General features: G+C 35.4%; 1 pseudogene; it reads left to right on the top strand.

Annotated features, from left to right (window-relative positions):
• The first annotated feature begins 2,899 nt into the window (after positions 1–2,899).
• Positions 2,900–5,814, top strand: LOC149539706 (uncharacterized; annotated as a pseudogene).
• The last annotated feature ends 7,481 nt before the right edge of the window (positions 5,815–13,295 follow it).

Consider the following 13,295-nt stretch of genomic DNA (forward strand, 5'->3'; position numbering starts at 1 on the left):
CCTTGTCAAATTCTGTGCCAATTAGAACAACTCGAGAAACTACAAATATTTTACAAAACCATTATCCCAAAATGTTGGCAGTGGCAATGCTTCTTTGTTGACTCCATTATGCAATTGTCATTCAATATACCAGCATCAAGTCGACTGATGGAGTCTTTTCATTTCATATTCTTGGAGGCAGATCAAAGGATGAGACAGAGTCTTTTGGGCTTCTCCTTATGTGTAATTTCAAAAATATTATTCAAAGTCTTTCCAAGTCTCTGAATTTGAAGCACTTCATATTCTCATGAAGGCTTACACTGGTGATTTCTATATAAGCTGTTGTAAAAGATGTAACAAGGGATCGGCAAATTGTTGGCATGAAGAGAGGTTGTAGAGACAATTATACTTGGTGTCAATTCTTTACTTTCCATGTGCTCCCCTTTTCTGCATACAGTCAAAGAGCTGGAGTGGAGGAGAGAGCATGTTTTATTTTCTTATTTTCATTCATGTATTGAGATTAATGTTCAGTTTTTTTAATAGGTTTGGCTATAGTCTGCAAGAAAATATGATCAAAGTATTGTGTTTGTGTATTTAAAATAAGAAAAAAATTTGTTATGAATCAGAGTATTTGGGCAACACTTTTCTGATTACTTTCAATCAGAGTATTGTTATGATCAGTTTTGAGCACTTTCTTGTAGTCTTGGTCAAATGGTGATTGGGAGATAGATCAGAGTACTATCAACTGATCCTATTGCAAAGGTTTGAATGTTCAATCTTCTTTTTTCATCTCATGTCATTGCATTTGCATAGCAAACAACATTCTTGCATCACTGATGTTGTTAAGTCATAGGATGTGTGAGTTCCTGAAATTGGATAGGATTAGAATCTAAATCTGCCTGAGTTAGTCCTGGATAGGATTAGCTTGGTTTTGCCTCTGCTATTCTCTGGTTAAGAACATATCCCATAGTAGGAATTAGAGATAAAATATAATTCATTGAATATCATTTACGTAGGGAGCTATACCTCAATTCAGAGTGAAGCTAGATATTCTTAGAAATGGTTTCCCAACTGTTGTGTAAAGTTGTTCTTTGTTATAAGTTTGGACACATAAAAAGAGGAAAAGAAGAGCGACAATCTATTTACCAACAGATTTTTGGCAACTCTACTGGGGAGTTGGACAAGAAGATCAGTGATAGAGATTGTTCTTTCAGTTTATTATTGTTATCTCTGCTTGAGATTGGCAACTCTGTGTCTTTAAAAGAACCTATTATATATCAAAGTTTGAAAGATTTGAAAGTTCTTATGATTCAGGTTCCCAGCTCATATTTTTGGTGACTAAGAGGAAGAATACTTTGGTTTTTCAAGCTACAATATTCATTTTCTCTGCTACTTAGAGATTGGCGACACCGTTGTTTAAAAAAAGATCATGCCTATTAGAACAGATTTTTGAAGAACTTGTTGGAAAATTGGTTGCTCATGATCGAGGTAACATCATTATCTTTCCATAAATTTGATTCAGATTTCTATTACTCTGTTGTACAAATAATATCAGGAAATGTATCAAGGTCAAATTCATCTAAGAAATGATTTAAAATATAAAAAGAGACTCTCGCCATCTGTTGAAGAGATTGTGATTGATGATGATCCTATGCTTCAACAACTCTGGAGTAAATTTAAAGAGAGTATCAGTTATGCCACAAGAAACAACTTGAGTATAGCTCAAGACCATCGGTTTAGAGAATCGTGGAAGCTGATTGAAAAGAGATTCTATGTTCTCTAGGAGTTCAGATAGAAAAGCACTAATGCGAGTTCTAAAGAGGATGCTTTGTCTTCTCCCATCTTTCCTGCTTTGAGAGAACCTAAATTTTCTTCATCCTCAATATTACCATGGATGAGCCATCAACATGAAGAAGGTAATCAGCATGAAAAGCATTTCCAGCCTAAACCACCACAAAAGGAAGAAAAGTTTGTTATTATTCCTTGCTTCTCAACAATATTTCCTATGGAGTCATTAGTTACACCTTTAGATCCATCATTTAAGGTTGGAAATGAGACTTGTTCTCCTAATACTGAGCCTAATGCAGTAAGTATGAATCTAGAACCACTCTCAGAACTACAAACAAAAGAATTAGTTTCAGTCTAGCATGTTGAAATCATTGAAGTTGCAGAAAGCATTCCTAAGGTGGATAGAATCAATGAGCAGAATGAAGAGATCATATTAACCAATGGTTTGAATTTTGAATAGCAAGAGAAGCCTAGTTTCCCAGAAGCACAACTTTTAGCAAATGAAGACAACCTTCTCAATGATGAAGAATTGGTAAGAATAGTTGACAAAGAGTTTTCTTTCATACCTTCATTTACCTCTGATTTTAAAAGTTCCAGATTTGAAGAAAATAAGGATAAACCTTTGCATGAAGTCTTTGATGAGAATAGTCAGATAGTTAATGCAAAACATGAAGAGTTGAATTCCATTGAAAATTTTTGTGAAATTGATTTTCAAGTTGCAAAGGTTTGTGATGATACTATATTAGAGTCTATGTGTCTTGAAGAAAAAGTGGAAAAATGTTTTTTCAAATTTGAAAATATGATTAAAGAAATGATCAACAAAATTGAAAGAGAAATTAATGGGGATTATATTTTAAATTTTTGTCTTCCTGAAAACTATCCTAAAACAAACATGTTGGCTACATTATGCTTTAGTGGTCACCATACTGAATCTGAAGATGTAGCAATAACAAATGTTGAAAAGGAAGGAATTGCAAAAAATAATGAGGCATTGCAGCATTATGAAGAAGGTAATGAATCTGATCATAATCCTCCCAATCTGGAATACTCTTCCATAATTAATCCAGATATTGAAGTTGTGAATTCAGATGAACATCTTGCTGTAGCATATGAAGAAGATGTCTTAGCCTAGATGGACGCTGTAGCAAATAAGGAATCCTTCAATTTCAACCCCATTTTGAAATCTGAAGTTGCTAATGATAAAGCCTATGATCGGTATGATGCTATTTCACTTCCAGAAGCTTTTCAATTTTTTGATTATGTTCGTTCTGATTTGAAAGATGATATCTTTGCTGAGAGTTATAATGAAGTAAATGGATGTGAGTATTTTCAAGCAGTACTACCAAAATTTTCTGAAGTTCTCCATCCCAGTTTTAATGCAGATATTTCTACTAAAAGTAATAGTATCAATAGATGTAATTATGTTCCAGCACTGCATTTAAAATCACTTGAATATTCTACCAGTCTGGATTTGAATATTGATTTCTTCGTTATAAGTGACAAGGTTGAGGAGAATAGATGCAAGTATGATTCAGTGATGTTTCCTGAGTTTAGTGAATTTTCTTCTTCTTCACAAAACATGATAGAGCATGTGAAAGATAGTATGCAGGTAAGTACAGAGGAAACAAAAGTACTTGATGAGGCATGGTTGTTTGGAAAGATCTTGTGGGTCATCATGTTGCAAAAGGCTTTGGGGCTTAAGTTGAACAGTGAAGGAGTAGCTAAAGATTACCTATGTTGTTTCAAATTGATGAAGCATCTTCCTCTATTTAGAAGAGGTTCATACTTTTCTCTTCCCATGAATGGCCACATATGAATCTTTCTTTATTGTTGGTCCTACTAGTGAGGTTTCTTCACCTTTTTGTAAATAAATTTCCTTTTCAATTTTGGTGTGCCTAGTGTAGCCTTTTCTTGCTTAGTCTGTTGTGGTTGTTTTTCTCTCACTTTGTTTCAGTCTGCCTTGCTCCCCTCTACCCTCCCTATATGCACTTTCTCATTGATCTTTGGTCTAGACTCCGTAACCCAATGCTTAAGGCACTTGCTTAACCAGAGATGCTAGATTCTCTATGCACCTTGCAGTACATATTCCCTAGTCGAAGCCAACTGTAGGCATACTTTTAGTACCCCTATTTCAAAACTTCAATATATGTGGTTGTCCTAAATCTAGGTTCCACTGATTTACTAGTCTCCTGGTTGATGAAATATGCAGACAATATTGTCAAGGTCTATGCAACATCTATGGAAAAGTTGGAATGGTATAAAATGCTTTGTAAGGATAAAAACATTGGTTATTATGATTCTTTCAAAGAGCAAGATGGATGATTGTGCCAGAGGTGTTGGGCAAAGCCCTAGCTATATATCTGCTGAACTACATAAGTTTAAGAGGGATCTCAAGGAAGCTAAAAGGGAAAAGGAGCTCCAGGATGTCCAGTATATGTAGTAGGTCATGGCTCTTCTTTCTCAAGCAGATGCTTACATGGCATTAGAAACCTCCTGCAAGTGTTTCCTAGAATTGAGGAGAGTAGTTAGTAGATCTCGAGAGAATTCCATTACTCATGAGCCATATTTATATTTTAAATGTCCTCTTATAGGGAAAGTGATGAACGATCTAGTTTTGATCTCAACTAATAATTCTTTTGAGATAGAAGCAATTGAGAGTGAGTTTGCAAGAGGTGAGCCAAAGGATCCCCTTACTGGTATAGTTCTCCCAAATTCCATTCTTATTCCAAACCAAGCCTTGTATTGCACTATAAATCTCTGGAGGTAGCAGAACTATGTGGCAAGGATTTTGAAGGCAAAGATAAAGTTGGAGACAAAATTATGTGCTAAGCAAAAAAAAAAGAGCACTTGTTGATCTGTCAGAACTCTACAAAGAGAGTACAAATGATAAAAACTCAATAATTTTTGAATCTTTACTTCCATTAATAGTGAGAGCTTTGAAGCCTAATGATAAAAAATTGAACGCACTTTGTTTTTTATTTTTAATGGCAGTTGTGCAAGACAATAACCATGGGAAGGAAAAACTAGTTGAAGCCAATGGGCTTAGTAAGATCATTAAATGTCTGTTCAATGACTTGAGCCCTAACCTCACAAGGGCTGCTATAAACCTCTTGTCAGAGTTGACAAAAACAATAAGAATATCCTGGAGCAGCTAGGCCAACAATGTGGTGCTATTTTGACAATTGTTACGATTTTAATTAGGGGCAATCATGCAGAGTTGACGATGGATATTGAGACTATTCTCAATGAGCTCTCTTATGATGGAAACTCATACAATGAAGGAAACATAAGATCAATGATCTAGTTTAATTGGTGCAAATCCTTTGCCCATTTCCTTTTAAGAGGTACAGAGGAATCCAAATCGGGAATGGTCAAAATGCTCACACAATTGCAGCTCGATGACAACAGAAGAGAGGTCTTGATTCAACAAAATGTAATTGATGCTTTGAAGCTAGAGGGGTTCCTTTGCTACTTCTCTTCTTAGAGAAGCCTAATTTGAATATGAAAGTCAAAGCTACAGCTATTCTAGAAAATTTAACTATGGAGCATGGAAGATCTTTTCTTCTCTGTGATGACAAGACACCGATGGAAGCATGCAAGCTTGTTGAAGCCATCATGGGAATTCTAACTTTCTATGAATTACCAATTGGAGAGAATTCGATGAAGGTGTTGTTATTGTTGACAGAAGCTTCAAATGACAGTGATGTTGCAGGATTGATTTAGAACAATGATAATAACCTTCAAACCATTCAGGCTTTTATCAAAATGGCCAAGCTTCCCTTACAATATCAAGCTATACAAGTGGTTTATTTAATGTGAAGAGATTGATGGTTTTGTTTGAATGGATTCTCAACATGTTCAAAATGTAGCTGTCACATTAAAGCAAAGAATTTGGAGTTGAAAAAGTTCATGTATCTATATCTCATTAATCATGCAAAGAATATCATGTTGATGTTGAAGGTCGAGAATCAGGAAGGTGTAGTCATTTTCGATGAGATTGTGAAGGAGTTAGATGCTTTCATGGTTGCCCGTGGAGATTCTAGTTAAATATATATACATATTTTTGGCGCAAAAGAGAATGGTCATAATAATGAAACGTAGATGTTACTTTATCAATGCAACATTGATACAAACAATGAAGGACCCAAATACATCATGCTTCATAAACAAGCGGGTTGTTTCCATGTTTCAATATTTTGGAGGAATGTGAATTGGAAGTGATGTGGTTGTAACACCAAAGTAGATGTGAAGAACCCGTGCCCGATAAATAGACAAATATGGCTTGAAATTGATCATCGAGTTTATGAAATAAGACTGTTGATGCCAAAGAATAACATGTGGACCATTTAGACATATGTCAAACATGCAATTTAAGTTCAGTTATCTGATGTATACAAGCATTGAAAATCTGAAGCCATAGTCATTGAACCATGATGTTGGTGCATCTTCTCACCAAGTTCAAAGACTTCATTCTAAGCATGAAAGCTCAAAAGGTGATAAATGATGATTTCATAAAATGCCACCATTTTGGATCCATTGCCACATATGATGAACATACCATATGGTCATCGAAACTTAAAGAAAAGTAAAGGAGGAAGTCAATTTCTTCAGTCTTCCTCTCACAAAAGACTTTTGGGTCAAATCTTAATAGGCTGGTGCAAATTCTACATGCTAGTGGAGTAACAAGTTTGAAGTTGTATTGCCTGACCATTCACCAATAATGCTAGTAGCATAGACTTCTTTCAATACGATGAAAGTTAGGGCAAATTTTCTTGACAAAAATGGAAGAACTATCATTGTGATGACCCCTGCAAAACAGAACACTACATCTCAAGATAATCAATTGTGTCACCTCATGTATCTCATTTAAAATGCCATCATCAATTTACCTCCTGATCAAGAGCAGATGGTTTGGCTCATAGACTTCACTAGTTGGTCCTTGTCAAATTTTGTGCCAATTAGAATAGCTTGGGAAACTACAAATATTCTACAAAACCATTATCCCAAAATGTTGGCAGTGGCAATGCTTCTTTGTTGACTCCATTATGCAATTGTCATTCAATATACCAACATCAAGTCGACTGATGGAGTCTTTTCATTTCATATTCTTGGAGGCAGATCAAAGGATGAGACAAAGTCTTTTGGGCTTCTCCTTATGTGTAATTTCAAAAATATTATTCAAAGTCTTTCCAAGTCTCTAAATTTGAAGCACTTCATATTCTCATGAAGGCTTATGTTGGTGTTTTCTATATAAGATGTTGTAAAAGATGTAACAAGGGGTTGGAAAATTGTTGGCATGAAGAGAGGTTGCAGAGACAATTATACTTGGTGTCAATTCTTTACTGTTCGTGTGCTCCCCTTTTCTGCATATAGTCAAAGAGCTGGAGTGGAGGAGAGAGCATGTTTTATTTTCTTATTTTCATTCATGTATTGAGATTAATGTTCATTTTTTTTAATAGGTTTGGCTATAGTCTACAAGAAAATATGATCAAAGTATTGTGTTTGTGTATTTAAAATAAGAAAAAAATTTGTTATGAATCAGAGTATTTGGGCAACACTTTTCTGATTACTTTCAATCAGAGTATTGTTATGATCAGTTTTGAGCACTTTCTTGTAGTCTTGGTCAAATGGTGATTGGGAGATAGATCAGAGTACTATCAACTGATCCTATTGCAAAGGTTTGAATGTTCAATCTTCTTTTTTCATCTCATGTCATTGCATTTGCATAACAAGTAGCATTCTTGCATCACCAATGTTGGGAAGTCATAGGATGTGTGAGTTCTTGAAATTGGATAGGATTAGAATCTAAATCTGCCTGAGTTAGTCTTGGATAGGATTAGCTTGGTTTTGCCTCTACTATTCTCTGGTTAAGAACATACCACGTAGTAGGAATTAGAGATAAAATATAATTCATTGAAAATCATTTATGTAGGGAATTGTACCTCAATTCAGAGGGAAACTAGATATTCTTAGAAACAATTTCCTAACTATTGTGTAAATTTGTTCTTCGTTATAAGTTTGGGCACATAAAAAGAGGAAAAGAAGAGGGACAATCTATTTACCAACAAGTAGTTGTGACAATAAGTGAAACTACTTTTAATTTAGTACTTTTCTTCTTTTCCTCTTGCCTATTCTTTTCCTTTTCTTCTTCTATCAATCTTTCTTTTCCATCTTTATTTCTCTCTTCTTCTATTCTTTTCAATTGCTCTTTTCTTTTCTCATCTTCAATTCACTTCATTTATTTCTCTTTCCTTCTTAGATCCTACTTTTTATTTTTATCTTCCTTTCTTTCTTCTTTTGCCTTCCTCTTTATTGCCAAGTTTTAGTCTCCCCCTTTTAAAGATTGAGGTCATTGGTTAAAGTGAGTGTGTTCTAAGTGAGATGTGTCTAAGTTTGTCTTAGGTCACTTCTTTCTCATCTTTGTTGAAGTACTCTGCTTACTTTGTTTTTCAGGTTTCCCTTTGCAATACTTTTACCTAATCTTTCTAAGTGGGTTTGCTATTTTTCTAATACACACGGGCTTTAGGTGATTTAGGCATGGTTGGGGTGTGACCTAGTATCATATCAATGAGAAGTAAGTGTTCTACACTTTACCATCTAAAATCTTGCTCTATCATTTTGTATCCCATGGATTCCAAACTTTCAAGCTGATTTCCCCTTTTGCGAACTATACCAAGTGTAAATCCAATGGTTGAAGCCATGGAAAGTGATTAAATGGATGTGAATATAATTTTACCAATTCCCAAGGATTCACAAAGTTGTGTATAGATGCAAGGGTGAATCTCATTCTGATCTATGGTCATAAGGTCAAATATTACTAGGCAAATGGGTCCATGGTTTTTCTACTACATGTTCATGGAAGTGACATTGTTTCACTTTGTTTTTGAGGTTGTATGAACTAGAGCCTAATCTTAGTTCAAATGATCAAATAAGTGTGAGCATAATGTTGAAAGAACTATTTAAAGGCTCATAACCAAGAAGACATGCTTGAGAATTAACTTTGAGTCCATCAAATTGAAGTATAAGGTTGAATGTTGTTTGTTGTGCTTTAGTCTGGGAGATGATGTTCAGAAAGGATTTTTTGCCCCAAGGAAACAAAAAGGGCTACTTTTTTGGTGGCTTTGAGAATAGAAAGTCAAGTCACCCTAAAATGAAAATATTTTTCAGAGATGCCCAAATGATACTTCTAGAGAAGTAAGTGTTGGAGATTTGGACCCGTTATGAAGGAAATATAGTATTAAAGCCTTAGATGAAAAATGGGAGAATAGAATGTGCAAGCCAGTAAAAGGATTAATCCTTGTGTTTTGATTCTAGAAAAAAGGAAAATGGCTTTGAGGAAAAGCTAAGTGTTTCTTTCTCTCCCACATATGTTAAATATCATCAAGTATATCTATATTCTAGACTTTGAAGCAAAGTAAGGCACTTCCCACAAAGCTAAGTATTTGTGTTGTTTAATGAGTTTTACTTATATCACTTGACTTTAAGTAAAGTAAGAGTGCTTTTGAGAACTTAATATTTTATGTGCAAATAAACGAAAATTTAAAAAGTCGTTACTCATGGAACTAAATGTAAATCTGGCTATCATAATTGTTGGTTGACATTAATTTTATTTGTGTGGCACCAACATTCTAATTCCTAAATCTATTTCATCAGAATTGCAAGCAATTAATTTCTACAAGTATATTTAATGGCTATTTATCAAGAACTGCATCCTGTATAATCATAGTGAATGATAATCAAAGCTATTGGTTATGATAGATTAATTGAATTGGAAAGTGAGTTAAGAGATTATACAGATACATCCTTCAAGTTATATGATTTAGGTGATCTACATAGGAGACTAAATTCCCAACCCATTCACCCAACCACCCTAAAACTCAAGGAAAGCTTATTGGTAGAAGCAGCTGTCTTTCTAATGGTAGTTCATACACTTGAATCGGTGAAGGAATGCATAGAGAGATATGACCCAGAAATGAAGTAGATTTTGTTTCCAGACTAGTCCATTCTCTTATCAATTAATAAGGCACTGATACGGTCAACATTTGGCATCCCTATGCAAGAGAATTATTGTTACATCAATTTTAGTTCCTCTGCATCCATGTTTAATTAGAAGAAGACCCTCAGACATGAGGACATGCAGAGAACCTGGTTCTAGACTACCCACTCAAAGAAGAGATAAATTCCAAAGAAACTATTTGGCACAAACTTGAAGCGAGAGATTATGGATATCCACACACTTCTCGTTAGGTTGAGAGGAAGAGAGGAGATTTTGGAGTTCATCAAGCACCACTTTTTCCTAGTACAAGCAATATGTGTTGAGGATATGAAGATTGATTGGGCATAGATCATCTGTGATAAGTTTGCCTTGTGGTTATAGTCAACCAAAGGATTCAAGTAGTTCTATATGTCCTCCTCTTGAATCTATGCTTTGGCAACCCACCACTTGTGGCTTGGACTTTCTAGCATTCCAAATTATGATGAACACACCAAAGTCTATGGCTTTTAGCCACATCTATAATTGCAAAGAAGCTATGAGGAGTACATTGTTGTCAATGAAACTTTAACAATGAGGTTGTACCAAGAACTACAAGGATCTCCAAAAAGGAGATTCTCACCAAAGAAAATTTTGGTTATAAGCCAGTTTGGATGCTCATTCATCCAATTTTTGAGTTTCTCCTATTTGCATATAGGAGCCTATGATGGTTTTCCTAAGTGGTTGCCCAGATATCTAGAGGACAAGGTAATTCTAGTCGAGTTGTGTTGACAAATATTGGAAGTGAACACCCTATATTCAAATGTAAAGAAGATTATCAAGATTCAATTTTTGATAGTGGTAGGCCCATATTCATTCACCTCCAAATCAAATGCTCAAAATTTGGTGAAGAGTTCTTATGTCAAGATTAAATTATTAGATTATGAGGTGCTTAAGCCTTAATATGATCCAATGAATTTTCTTAGTGATCATGTGAAGTTAGGATATTCCTATAGGCATGTTCCCAATATTGAAGATTTTTGGTCTAGGTATCTTAATGAGTACCAAACTCAGGAGAGATTTTGGTCAAGGCTCACTATTGATGAAATAAAATTGTATAACAATTTTGTTGATGTCTTTGATATTGTAGATGATGGAGCCTACATGCACCCCACTTCTTACAAGAAGATCAAGGACATGCCCATTTTGCCTACCCCACCTACAGAACCAATCATTGACACAATAGAGGTTCTCATGCAAGGGATAATCAAGATAATAGACAAATGGGTGGAGTGGACCTAAGTAAGAAAGAAGAGGACTGGAGCACTAGTTCTACAGGTGGAGTATCAACTAGAGGCACCCATTCAGTCATAACTACAACCACAACAACCACTAAAAAGACATTTGTAGGGCCATAACAATCCATTGGCCAAGGAGGAGACCAACCTCTGGAAAAGAATGTGCCACTCACCCCTACCGGTAGAGCTAGCCCTCTTCCAAACATTAGGAAGAATTGAGAGAAGGAAGATGATAAGGATAAGGGGAAGGAACAAGAAAAGTTGGTACCTAAGCCATCATCCCCTATTCAAGTTGTCAATTTGGATGGTAACACTAACCCCATGGATGGTGATAAATAGGAAGCATCTCAACAAGGGGATACTCTAGCCCTTTTGGTAACCAAATTTGTTGCCTTCCCTCCTTCTTCTCAAAGCAAGCCAGCTCCATTAATCCCAAGGAAGTTGTTTGATCCCACAACACTACAATTTGCTATCAACGTGCTCTCTATAGAGTCTTGGATCAAGGAGACCATTGATAGAAAGAAGAGGAGATATGAGGATATAGCCCCATTAAAGGACTTGATCACACAAGTCACCTCCTCCTAGTCATCAAAGAAAGCAAAGAAGCAGAAGACCATTGTAGTACTCACTACAGATTTAGTGACTGGCTACATGATAGTTGAGATCATTGAGCCCCAGAAAGAAGGAAGATTTCACAAGCTCTCAAAGGATGACTTCCAAATCAGGACATTAGATCTTGGCATTCTAGTTCATGGCTCCATGGTGAACATGTGAAATTCAACTAATGAGAAAATTGAGGACAAGCTAGAAGAGTTGAGAGTGGACAAGGAGATATTGAAGGCCTCAAATAGAGAGCTAATGGATTACATAAAGTTTGCACTGGGGAGTACTTCTTCCAATCAATTCAACCCAAATACAAAGGAGAAAAAGAACTTACTACCCAAGATGTAGCAAGAAAGATGATTTGGGAAAGTAGGCCAAGCTTGGATAGATCAGATAAAGGCTCAAGGTCCCCCATTGGTTGAGAATCTAGGAAACCTGATACTGGACACTCACAAGCTTAGAGAGGCAACCTCAAATCATCAAACAACCATACAGAAGGCAATAGACAAGATGACAAAGCAATTTGATCTTCTATAGGAAGTGATAGACATGAAGACTAATGTAGTCATTGCTCATGGGATTCTAAAGAATAGATAAGAGTTACTATTCCATTGGAAGCAATCCTTGGAGTTTTTCATAGAAAAATTTGAGAGATTTGCAAGTGAACTCAAGGATGTACATGACTTGGTGCAAAAGATCATATAAGTCTTTGTGTCAACTAATGGCAAGCTCATGGACATTGAGAGAAAGAATCCCGAGTTCTTGGCATTTTTCGATGAAGATGTTGACCCCCTCAACTTCCACATGTCTAAGATCAAGGAACTCTTAGTAGCAGATGTACTCATAAGAAGAGAAATAGAGAAGTTCTAATCAAGAGTGGCCAAAATTGATGAAGTGACAAGAATACATGACTATTGGATGATCCAAGCTGAAAATATTCTCATTCTTGGTGTCGAAGAGCTGGAAAAAGTAACTGAAGCCATGAAATTTTATAGAGCTAAGTTAGTTACTTGTAAGAAGACATGATGCTTTGATACTTTTCCAGACATCTGTCATTCTTCCCTTCCTCTTTCTTTTGTCATCATTCATGGAATTTTGTTAGTCTTTGTAATGGACAATGATTCATGCTTGTCCTATTTTTAGATTATTTCATTCAGAGATGTTCTAAAAAGGTAATTAGACAATGTAATCAGCCATTTTGAGAAGGCCTATAAATGTAATCTTTGATGAAGTTAATAAGATTGACTAAATTTACTTTGGGAAAACCTCAATAGCTGGGACTACTATGTGTGGCTTTGAGTTCATTTAGTTTAGATTGGAGTGTATGGAATGAATGTGTTAATGTTGAAAGTTGAATGAAATTGAATGAACTTGGCTTTATTTCCTTCATTCAATAGATTGTATGTCTTACTATTTTCGACATAAGCATGCCTTTTTCTCTCTCTTATGGTTTGTGTGTTTAGTTTAGCTCATTACATAAGGAAGTCAAAAATTGATATGTGGAGTATCTAAAGGATAAACAATCCAAGTATTGTCAAAACATTAGATAACTACGTAATCCAGGAATTACTTGTTTCATGGTCCTTTCATCTCTTCCTATTATTGTAGTTAGTCTTGCATGTTTCCATTTCTCTACATTGTTAGTTTGAGTGTGT

Source organism: Cupressus sempervirens, chromosome 9, assembly GCF_028749045.1.
Source record: "Cupressus sempervirens isolate cs-2001-9-10 chromosome 9, ASM2874904v1, whole genome shotgun sequence".
Classification (NCBI taxonomy): Eukaryota; Viridiplantae; Streptophyta; class Pinopsida; order Cupressales; family Cupressaceae; genus Cupressus; species Cupressus sempervirens.